Source organism: Panicum virgatum, chromosome 7N, assembly GCF_016808335.1.
Source record: "Panicum virgatum strain AP13 chromosome 7N, P.virgatum_v5, whole genome shotgun sequence".
Taxonomy (NCBI): Eukaryota; Viridiplantae; Streptophyta; class Magnoliopsida; order Poales; family Poaceae; genus Panicum; species Panicum virgatum.
The window spans coordinates 6,539,252-6,550,617 of record NC_053151.1 but is presented as its reverse complement, the minus strand read 5'-3'; the positions used below and the strand labels follow the sequence as shown (position 1 = coordinate 6,550,617).

Below are 11,366 nucleotides of genomic sequence, written 5' to 3'. Positions count from 1 at the left end.
GGGTCACAACAATTTGACAAAGCTCAATGAGAAAACAAGTTACATACATGGAAAGGCTTTTCAAACTTGTAACTCATATGGCTCTGGATGGGAATTTCATATCACCGAGGAACTTTATTTTTTTGAAAGAAATACTCCGGATATCAAGCATCACATAGAAGAAGTTCATAGCAACTCTTTTCCACCATATCATAACCCACAACAACCTAGATTTGAATTCTGCTTTTTGCTACCCACAAGTTTCAAGCTTAAGATTTGAACAACTAGCCAACAAACTCAAAACTTAAGCAGATCACAAGGTTGTAACTGGTCATAAGAAACGAAATGACTGAGCAACTATTCATCATCTCAACAAGGAAAAACTACACATGCTTACTACACATATTGGAAAGCAAGTAAATATTTTTGGGTTTTTTCTAAGTTTTTCCTATTTTTATTTGATTTTAGTTATGCAAATTTTTATGGATTTCCAGAGTTTTGCAAATTTTTGTTTGGTTTCATGCAAAGTTTTGAAAGCGGTAAAGGATAGTGTTTGGTACAAGTTACCTCTCGTGGGGGTCCTCCCCCAAGCTAGCTTCAAGCTCACTGCTGTTGGTTGGGGTTGAACCCAGCCCAACGGTAGTAAGCACTCCATTCCTCCTGCATCTGCTGCTGTTGCTGCTTCATGTTGTAGATCCTCTCGCCTGTGTGTCGCTACCTGTTCTGAGTTGACTCGATGTGCTGATCTAGTGACTATCTCTAGTATTTTACTTGGTATAGTAGATGCTAGTAGTGCTTGTAGTTGAGTGAGATCAGTTCTCTTACTCGCGGGTTCGTCGCTTTGTATTCGTACAGAGTGCTGTAGTTTGCTACGGGGTACCAAACGTAGTTAGACTGCAATAGTAATCAATAGCGTAGATGTAGTTTTTGACATTTCGTAGCGCAATCACTAGGAATGGTTAATCCTTAGCAACAACGCTAGAAATACCTGTTGGCAGTCCTTAGTGCAATCACTAGAAATGAGGGCGCCGAACTCATCCTAGCAACTGCACCCAAGGGGTGCCACTCTCGTGGTATAATGAATACGATTACAGATGGATCCACAAGCGCACGGATATACCGTTGTAGCATTTCACCCGGAGAGTAAGGGTATCATCATTTATTTGTGTCCCAAAGGATGGCAGCGGCAAAGGTATTGTACTCAACATTAACCATGACATTGTGCCTCAAGCAATAGCCAATACTCTAACAGGGGTAAGTACATATAAAGAATAAGCAAGGGTAATGCAACACAGCACACATCCACACTCAAAGAGGAAGGAATAAAGGAGAGAAACTATAAAATAAAGAACTACTCTATCCTACGTCAAGTCAGCTGGAGCTTAGGCTAGGTTAGGTGTCCTAGTGCTTCTATCCAAAGCAGGGGTCATGTTAGATCATGGTTAGGACTGCAGGTGCTAGGAAAATGGGATAGCGGGGAGAAGGTCCCGCACCGGAGTACATCCAGTCTCGTTACCTCTTTGCATGAACTCCTCCGCCCAACCCGAACGTCGGGGAGTACGCTAAACGCAACACCGCTGTTACGCCAGACGGACTGGGTTGTCACCACCTGCCGTCTACCCCAGTCACACCGTGGAGCACGGTCATATCCGAAGGATCCCACATATCCGAGCACCATGCTCGTGTATGAAATCACTACTCTTGTGCCCCCAGGTCTCCCACCCTTCGGATGGACGAGTAAAACACTAGAGCAAGCCCGAAAGCACAACGAACCTCTATCCGTACCCGGATCATCTGGCCTAACCAAGACCGTAGCATAACTTATGAACGAACTAAGAATGGATTGATAAACTATCAAGATAGTAAAGCAACCATGGCAAAACTCTATATTAGGAATAGAAGTCTGACAAGTCGGATACAAAGCCATACCAGGAGCCGAAGATTGCTCAACGACCCCGAGGACGACTTGCTCGCTAAAGAGAACTAGCCTAGCTCCACTACCTAGCTAAGAAAGCAAGAGAGAGGAGAGCCTTCTTGGAGAGAATGGAATGAAGTGTGTGTGTGTGTGTGTGAGGGGTGAGAGGGGGCCCTATTTATACTAGTGGAGGTCGGTTCCCGCCAAATGCATGTATGGAAGGTAATCAGGAGATTTGGGGCCGACTCCTCCTCGAAATGCACCTGGACGGGAGGCCGGCCAGGTTCGGCCGGCCCAGGGGGTTAGCCGGCCCCACCTGGCCGCCTCTCGTCCTTATCCTTCTCTGGCAGGCTGACATGTGGGCCCTGATATCTTTCCTTGTATGCATTATGCGTGGCGCGCTCGTTTGCTCTGCCAGATGGGCCCTCCTTGTAAGTGGGTGATGCCGGACGCGCTATTCTATGTAGTTGTATGGCGTCTACTGCGTGTTTTCGTCTTATTCCGCTCCTGCTCATCTGAAATGTACAAAACTTGAAAACAACTGTGGAGCAAGGTTAGTGATACAAATATGCGAGTAAGGCATGCAGTTTTCCTTTATTATTGAGTATAGTTGACGGGTGAAAATGGCACTTAAGCACCATCAACAACTCCCCCAAGCTAGCCCTTTGCTCGTCCCGAGCAAAGTTTTAGACTTAGGTTGTTGATCAGGAGTTGCTACAATGTCGCATTCCTGACTTATGCCCAAGGCACAACCGATTGTTCTTACCTTTATTCTGAATAAGTTGGTCTTGTTCGCACCTTTTACCTTACTCCTGTGGGGCTTATAGCATCATCCCCATCTTTGGCGGTTGAGGGTCAGAACGGCTTGTAGAGTACCACTTACCACTCCTTTGTTCAACCGTCAATCTTGAGGTTTTATAAAGGTTTTGAAAAGAAATTTGTAAGTTCCTCGGGTGATCTCTCGGATCGCTCAAATGTGATTCATTCCTTACCAAGGCCTTTTTTTATGCGCCTTTCTTTTTCCACCCTACTTCTAATGGCTTCTTTTTGGTGGATCTGTAGGTATGGAGGATATGATGGCAACCTTGCTTCTCATATTTCGCTAAGTCAAAGACCGGATCCAAAGGAGAAATAAGTCATAAGCCTTGATCAAGATGTGCAAGTGTGTGGATATTTTTTGTGGATGATGGATGAGAACTCCTTTGTATGAATTCTCTTTCCGTTGTAATGTTTTTGGTATGGGCTATATTTTCTTTTTCTCTCTCTCTTTTTTTACACACCTTGTGGGTGTGTGGCATACCTTCTTTGGGTATGCATCTTTTGTCTTTTTTTTGACATGCCTTGTGGGCATGTGGCATACCTTCTTTGGGTATGCATCTTTTATTTCTTTTTGCATAGCCCATACATTATGATGATAACTTTGGAGAGAGATAAACATGTCACATCTTGAAGTTTTATTTATGGATGGATGGGGGATGTACTTGCTATCTTCCAGGTGTAGAAGTATAGCATGTGAGTGGAAGTGTACGTGATCTTGATCATGGGCGTATGAAGTGATTCTCACAAAGGGTCACAACAATTTGATAAAGCTCAATGAGAAGACAAGTTGCATATGTAGAAAAGGCTTTTCAAACTTGTAACTCATATGGCTCTTGATAGGAATTGCATATCACTGAGGAACTTTATTTGATTTTTGTATTTTTGAAAAGAAATACTCCGGATATCAAGCATCACGTAGTAGAAGATCATAGCAACTATTTTCAGCCATATCATAACCCACAACAACCTAGATTCGAATTTTGCTTTTCGCTACCCACAAGTTTCAAGCTTAAGGTTTGAACAATTCAGCCACCAAACTCAAAACTTAGGCAGAGCACAAGGTTGTAACTAGGCATATGAAAGGAACTAACAGAGCAACTATTCATCATCTCAACAAGGAAAAAGTACACATGCTTACTACACATACTGGAAAGCAAGTAAATATTTTTGGGTTTTTATGGGTTTTGCTAATTTTTATTTGATTTTAGTTATGCAAATTTTTATGTATTTTCAGAATTTTACAAATTTTTGTTTGGTTTCATGCAAGGTTTTGAAAGCAGTAAAGATAGAGTTTGATACAAGGTATCTCTCATGGGGGTCCTTCCCCAAGCTAGCTTCAGGTTCACTACTGCTGGTTGGGATTAAACCCAGCCCAACGGTAGTAGGCCCTCCACTCCTCCTGGGATTGCTGCTGTTGCTGCTATAGGTTGCAGATCCTCTCGCCTGTGTATCGCTGCCAGTTTTGAGTTGACTCGATGTGCTGGCCCAGCGACTCGTCGATGTTGGTGGTGCGAACATTCAGCTCGCCCATCTGCCGAGTTAGAGTGGCGAAGCCTCTGGACGAAGCTGTATGTCACGGGGGACCACTGGAGCTGGAACTGGGGGACCGGTGCCCTGAGGCCTGCCGTGCCCACTCGGTGGAGCTAGCACTCTGCCATGACAAACCTCCAGCCTCATATTGCTGTGGTTGAGGCTGAGATTGCTGCTGCATGAACTCCTCCCTTCTGGCCCTGCTTCTTGTAACCTTGCCAGGAAGACCAGAAACACTATGCCTGCGGCTCTCCTCTTGTGGAACAATAGGGATGGTTAGCGAACGGCATTTATACAAATGATACCCCGCGTTTGGCAACGGGATTTCATTTGCATAACCAAGTGAAAAGAAAATCAAGGAGTCATCCGGGCCTTTCTTGAGCGTGTGGTCTTGAACCAAGTATGCCTCATCGATCATAACATGGGGCTCCTCAATGAAAGGAACGGGGTTCCCGTATAAGATTCCCATGTTTTATGCGATGCGGGTAACCAAAGAAGTGCATTCAATAGGACCCGTCATCCGAAAATTTGTGAGCCATTGCTTAACCATTGCTTGTGCGGGGGAGATTCGGATCTTCTTGACCATGGCGTATAATATCATCAACTCATCGTTCCGCACTGGTCGTGGATCATCTCTTGGAAAGAGTGTGATAGCCACCCACTTGTGCATCAAATGAAGAGTCGGATTTTGAATGTCATTGCACCGAGGTGCAAACTTGCCATGAACAACTTGACCCGAAATCAAACCCCAAAACTCATGTCGATCAAAACCGCGGCAAGCTTTTGCAAGGAAAATCGGCAAGCGCGCGCTAAAACCAAGGAGGTGACTGAAATTTCTCCAATTAAAATAGCGTTCAACTCCAAAAAGTCAGAAAGAAACACCATCGTCCACCTCCCGAAGAGTGCAAAGAAACTGGATGGTGAGGAGACAAGAACCATTCTCCTCAACGGGCACAAAATTATCCCATCCAACCGCATGCCAAACACGAGCGAAGTCAACGTCCATACCTATTTTTTCGTGAAGGTCTAGATCGAAGGCTCTGGTATGACCAAAGCTTCGATTCTTGATCATGGCGTAGGCTTGATGCTCGTGGTCATCTTGCAAGTCGAGGTATAGTGCATCATCTTCATCTATCTCCATGTCCTCGGCTTGTGGTTCGGCAGCTTGCTCCTCGAACTGCTCTTCTTGTTCGTCTTGCTCATAATCCATTGTAGTCGGTGTTGGTGCAGGTTCGGGGGAATGATGAGAGCTCGACTCGCCCTGCGAACGGGACGAGCCCAACCTCGTCATCCTCTTGAGAGCTCCGGAAATTTTCTGCCCTGCACCTCTCATGCTTGCAACAAGAACAAACAAGAACGAATGAGAACAACTCAATTCGGGTTACGTTAGTGAAATGAAAATGAAACTCTTACCCAAAAGTTGTTCCTCCAAATATGTGATCAATCTTGCAGCAAAGAAATGAGAGAGAGAGTGTTCTTGCAATCAAACTTGAGTCAAAATCCAAAGGAAACCCGAGCAAGAATGTGTGAGAGGGAGTGAGAGTGGAGAGAGGGAGCATGAGAGCTCATCACCCCTCTCTTGGCCTCTATTTAAAGGAATTTGGGCGAGTAAACCCGAGGAATGGCCAGGCACAATGGTCAGGTAACCGTTGGAGAAGGTGGGGCCTAGGAGCCGTTGGTCCTGGGTCGACCGACCTGTGGGGTTGGCCTGCCCCAGGGTGGGCCCCCTAGTGCCCCCCTTTTGCCAGATGCTTCCTCAAAGGTTATGAACTTTGGAAATATGGTGCACGGAAAAAAGTTTGCTCGAAAAGATGTCCAAATTATTTTTTCCAAAGTATTTTAAAACTCAGAAAATATTTTTGGTCTTTTTGTAAAAAGGGAAAAATGCTAAAAAAATTCCAGCATGCAGAAAACAATTTTGAAAATTTCAAACATGCAGTGGAGAAAAACAAATAAGTTGCAAAGAAAATGTTGAAAAGCCGATGAAACAAACATGAGATAAATACTAATTTACCTTTGGCGAGGGCGCGTCGTTTAAAGTCCGACGTGCACGACTTTTCTCCATTGTTCGTAACATCCGTCGGCTCATCCTGGAGAACAGGACGAGGCCGAACTCTCGACCTTCCGCCACACCTTCTTTTCCTTCTTCTTTCTTTTAGGTGCGGGGGGTCGCTATTCTGGCTAGGGTTCTAGTGCACCCCAGAGTGCTTGCCATTCACTGTCTTGTTGGATCATGAAGTGCTGCTCGTCCTTCTTCTTGAGCCTGAAAAACATATCCTCCCTTCCGACACAGAAACGGATTTCTCCCTTTCTGACATCGATCCTTGCCTTGGCAGACCTTAGAAAAGGTCGCCCATGTACGAGGTCGACTCCGAGGTCGCCCTCCATATCCACTACCACAAAGTCGGCAAGGACGAAGGAGTCTCGTACTCATACGAAAACGTGTTCGGCTATCCCTTTGGGATACCGAATGGTTGAATCTACAAGCTGTACGAGCATAGTTGTTGGGGAAAGAACAGGATATTCAAGTGCTTCATATATTACCTGGGGCATTATATTCACGCTTGCCCCCAGATCGCATAGGTATCGCTCGAAGTGTTTGATGTACATCGAGCAGCTGATCATGGGGATCCCTGGATCCTCTTGCACCGCTGCCACCATGCCATCCCAAACGTCATTCCTTGGGGGATAGTACCTACCTGCATGGTTATTGCGTGGTGGCCTCCGGGATGAGTTACCCCGTCCGGTAGACACCATGCTGACATTTTCAACGAGAGACTCGGGTTGCCCTGGGATCTTCCCGCTCTCAACAGCAGGCAATGAAGCAGCAATTTGTGCAAGCTGGGTTTCGATCATTTTGTTGAAACTTAACTGGTTTTTAAGAGTTGAAGACAAAGTTTCAAGCCTCACATTTAAACTTTCCAGGGATTTGTCATTGGCCAAAAGCTTTTTATTTATATTTTCGTTGATTTTAACTTGGCCAAGAACAAGTTCTCTCAAGGGAGGTTGGTTTGAATTGAAATTTGAATTGAAAGAAGAGTTGTAATTATTACCTCCCTGAAAAGGTGGACGTGGCTAGTTCCACCCCTGGCCTCCTTGTTGTGGATGGTACCCGTTGTTGTTGTTGAGGTAGGCGCAATCTTCACGGGTTTCGGGGCAGTCATTCACTGAGGGCGTGTTTGGTTCGGTGCATATGACCGAACCAGGCTCCCGGGGTGCAACCCAGCTGCGATTGGTTGCCTGGACACGGTCCAGGGCCTGGCTCCCGTCATGCAATTTTGCCCCCTCCGCCTGCATCTGGAGAAACGCCCGTGGGCTCCGTTTCTCGGGAGCCAGGCGCGCGAGCTGCGAGGGCGGGCGATGGCGGCCAGAAAATTTTGCTCCGCGCGTGCAGGCGGGAGATAGGGAGGCGCGCGCGGGAACGCTAGGGTTACCGCCGTCCCTTTCCCGCCATCCCTCCTCGTTATATGCTTACCGTCGCGACCCCTCTTCCCCATTCTTGAGCTCGCGCTCACCCTCTTCCTCTCCGCTTTCTCTTCTGTTTCCTGCTGTCTGGTCGCCGAGTTCCTCATCGTGGTAGCAGGTGAGCAAACCTTCCTCCCTCTCAATTCGGATCCATGCTGTTCAGTCGCTGATCTGGGTGTTCTCCCTCTCTTCCTCACCCGCAGGATTGTGGCTCGATTCGTCGGTGTTTTGAGGCAAATCTTGTAAGCTATACTCAAATCCCTCTCAGATCTGGTGTTTTTGCCCCTCTCCCTCTCTGTTTTTGTTGTTGTGCTTATGTATTTGAGCATTTTTAGAGCCGGATCTGTGCTGGTTGATCACGTTGGAGTTGAAAAGGCAAGTCCCCTCCCCTAGGGTTTCGATCTAGATTTTGCAATTTGTTCTCAAGGATTTGGTACTAACACATTTCTTATCGTGTAGATCCTGCTTTATCTTGGCTCGCATCGTGTGATTCAGGCTTCCCTGTGACGCTTGTGTGCTCGGACTTGACGGTAACAATTGTTTTACCCAGCCCTTTGTTTCTGGCCGATGATGTTTATGTTACTATGACTTGAAGCACATGTTCTTAGCCGATGATGCTTGCTTATTTACGCTCACATGTACTCTGAAAGTGAGCACAAGTTCTTGGCCTATGATAGTAGCCTGTAAATATTAATCTGAGCACATGTTCTTAGTAAATGATGGTGATTTTTAATCTGAATGCAAGTATGTGTGAGCACTTGTGCAGTAGGCGATGATGCAATTTTTTTCTGAGCACTAATGATACTTGTTACTAAGTCATGTTTTTGCAATTTGTACTGGTATAGATGAATCCTTCTGAGCAGAGACGCATGCTTGTGATAAAGGCTGCTGCTTTTGTGTCTGTCATTTATGCATACTTCATGAGTAGGATGAGGGTGGCACGTAGTTCACGGCCTCGGATTACTTATGCCCCAATGAGTGCCATGGATGAGGAACGCCAAGCCAACCTAAAAAAATATATAACTGCAATGACACAGAATGTGTTGACATGCTTCGCATGCGTAGAGCTCCCTTTTTCAATCTGTGTAACCTGTTTAGGGAGAGGAACTTGTTGAGGGACACCATACACAGTTCTGTGGAGGAACAAGTTGCAATGTTCCTCCATGTAGTGGGACACAATCAGAGATTTAGAGTGATCCACCAAAACTTTAGGAGGTCCATTGAAACAGTCAGTAGGTATTTCAGAGAGGTGTTGTTTGCTGTTGGTGAGCTTAGGGAGGAGTTGTTTAGGGCACCATCAGGGGAGACAGCGCTAAAAATCAGAAATAGCCCAAGATGGTTTCCATACTTGAAGGTAATTAATTCATTATAAGGTTGACCATTAGTTTGTTATAGTTTTGACCAAACTGAAATCACACATCTTCATAACCTGTAGGACTGTATTGGTGCTATAGATGGTACCCATGTTCATGCTAGAGTGCCTGCAAAGATATCAGCAGCATTTAGAGGTAGGAAGCACTATAGCACCATAGCATTTATGGGGTCTTAGAAGGGATGAAATAGCTGATGCCATGTGGAACAATAGGGGCCCCTACCATGTGTAGGTCTTGCTATGTTGGTTGCTCTGTTGAATTTTTATTTCCAGTTTGCTGAGTCTATGTACTTGTGCAATAATGTAATAATTCTGTACCTAAGGCTAAGGACATGTGCAATGATGTTTCAATATTGTAGTACTCTACTCAATTTAGCTGAGGCCAAGAACTTTGTGCAATGATAATTCAACCATCTGTGCCTCGCTATTTTAATTATCTGAGGCTATGCACATGTGCTATGATGATTCAATATTGTGACTGAGGCTATGAATTTTTTTTCTCTGTTCTTTATTCAGTGCTATGATGATAACCATGCATCTTTACTGATAAAGGCAATTAGTTGTGCTATGATAATTTTGTTTTCTTGCTGAGCCTATGCATTTGTTTTCTGTCCTTTACTCTGTGCTATGATTGGGTTATGTGGTTTAGATGTAGGTCTCGCTGCTAGTAGCTGAAGGTGCCAGTTGATGATGCAGTAGCTCTGTGAAGATGTATTTGATCAGTCAGTTACATTGCCTGTGATGTCATGAACACTTGATGCTTACCTTCTATATTTGTGCATGATCTGAGCACAACTCATTTTCCTGTTATGAAGATCTGAATGATGCATGCATGATCTGAGCACAATTCTGTTGTTTTTATTATCTTGACTCGCATGAGTTCACTGTCTTCTATTGTTTTCTGTCCTTGCTTGGCTATGATTTCTTACTTGTACAGAATTTAGCACAACTACATTGCCTTGATGATTACCTTAATCATTTGTGCATGATCTGAGCACAATTCTGTTGTTTTTATTTTCTTTACTCACATGAGTTCACTGTCTTCTATTGTTTTCTGTCCTTGCTTGGCTATGATTTCTTACTTGTACAGAATTTAGCACAACTACATTGCCTTGATGATTACCTTAATCATTTGTGCATGATCTGAGCACAATTCTATTGTTTTTATTTTCTTTACTCACATGAGTTCACTGTCTTCTATTGTTTTCTGTCCTTGCTGTGGCCATTGTATTTTTAATTACAAAATTGATGTAATATTACTTTCAAACTAGATATGAGAACTTATGTATTATGTACTGGTTGATGGTAACCTCACCACCCCATGCAAGAGGTAACTCAACCAAACTGTATGCAGTCAACCAAACAACAAGTCCTTACATCCGAATTTGCATCTGTCTATGCATTCAGGCAACCAAACATCATCTCCTGCTGGCCTGGTTGGTGTGAAGCAGGCAACCAAACACACCCCTCTTGCATACACACAGCCTGGCTATAGGCAGCCTGGCTCTTAGATGCAAGCCAGGCCCGCTAGAGAAGACAACCAAACACACCCTGAGTGTCCATCATTGCCACAGACTTCGCATGTGAAGTGCGAACCCATAGCGTAGACGGGAGCCTGAATCTGTCGTTGGCTCCCTTCCTCCATCTTCTTGATTAGGAGGTCCAGCTTCGTGGCAATCATATCTGTCTCTTTGACGGTATGCATGCCTTTTGTACGGGGTTGGAGTCGTTCATCGCTCCACCCCTGATTGGAGACCACCTTCTTGACCAGTTCTTTTGCTTTGGCGATAGTCAGGTCGAGGAAGGCTCCTCCAGCAGTAGCATCAATGTTGGCTCGAGATGTCGTTGTGAGCCTGTTGTAGAAGCTTTGCAGGACGAGCCACTCGTCCATGCCATGATGAGGACATGCCAGGATGTATTCCTGCAGCCTCTCCCAAGCTTCTGGGATGGATTCCATCCCTATCTGCTGGAAACTTCAAATTCTCCCGCGCAGGGCATTTGTTTTGCCCAGCAGGAAGAATTTTGTGAGGAATGCCTTGGAGCATTTGGCCTAGGTGTCGATGTCCTTTTCTTTATAAAACCACTATTTTTCCTTCCCCAGGAGGGAAAAGGGAAACAGACGAAGCTTGACAACGTCGGCAGAGACACCCCGTATGACAACGGTGTCGCAGAGCTCCAGAAAATTCTGCAAATGTGCATTTGCGTCCTCGTTCGGCTTGCCACAGAATGGGCTAGCCTGCACCATATTGATGAGGCTTGATTTTAGCTCGAAGTTCACGTCCCCGA

The 11,366-nt window shown here is 45.2% G+C and overlaps 1 non-coding gene across 1 annotated transcript; it reads left to right on the top strand.

Annotated features, from left to right (window-relative positions):
- Positions 1-10,969: 10,969 nt before the first annotated feature.
- LOC120684128 lies at positions 10,970-11,078 on the top strand. Its single transcript, XR_005679110.1, has one exon. It is a non-coding gene; the product is annotated as a small nucleolar RNA R71 (small nucleolar RNA).
- Positions 11,079-11,366: the final 288 nt, after the last annotated feature.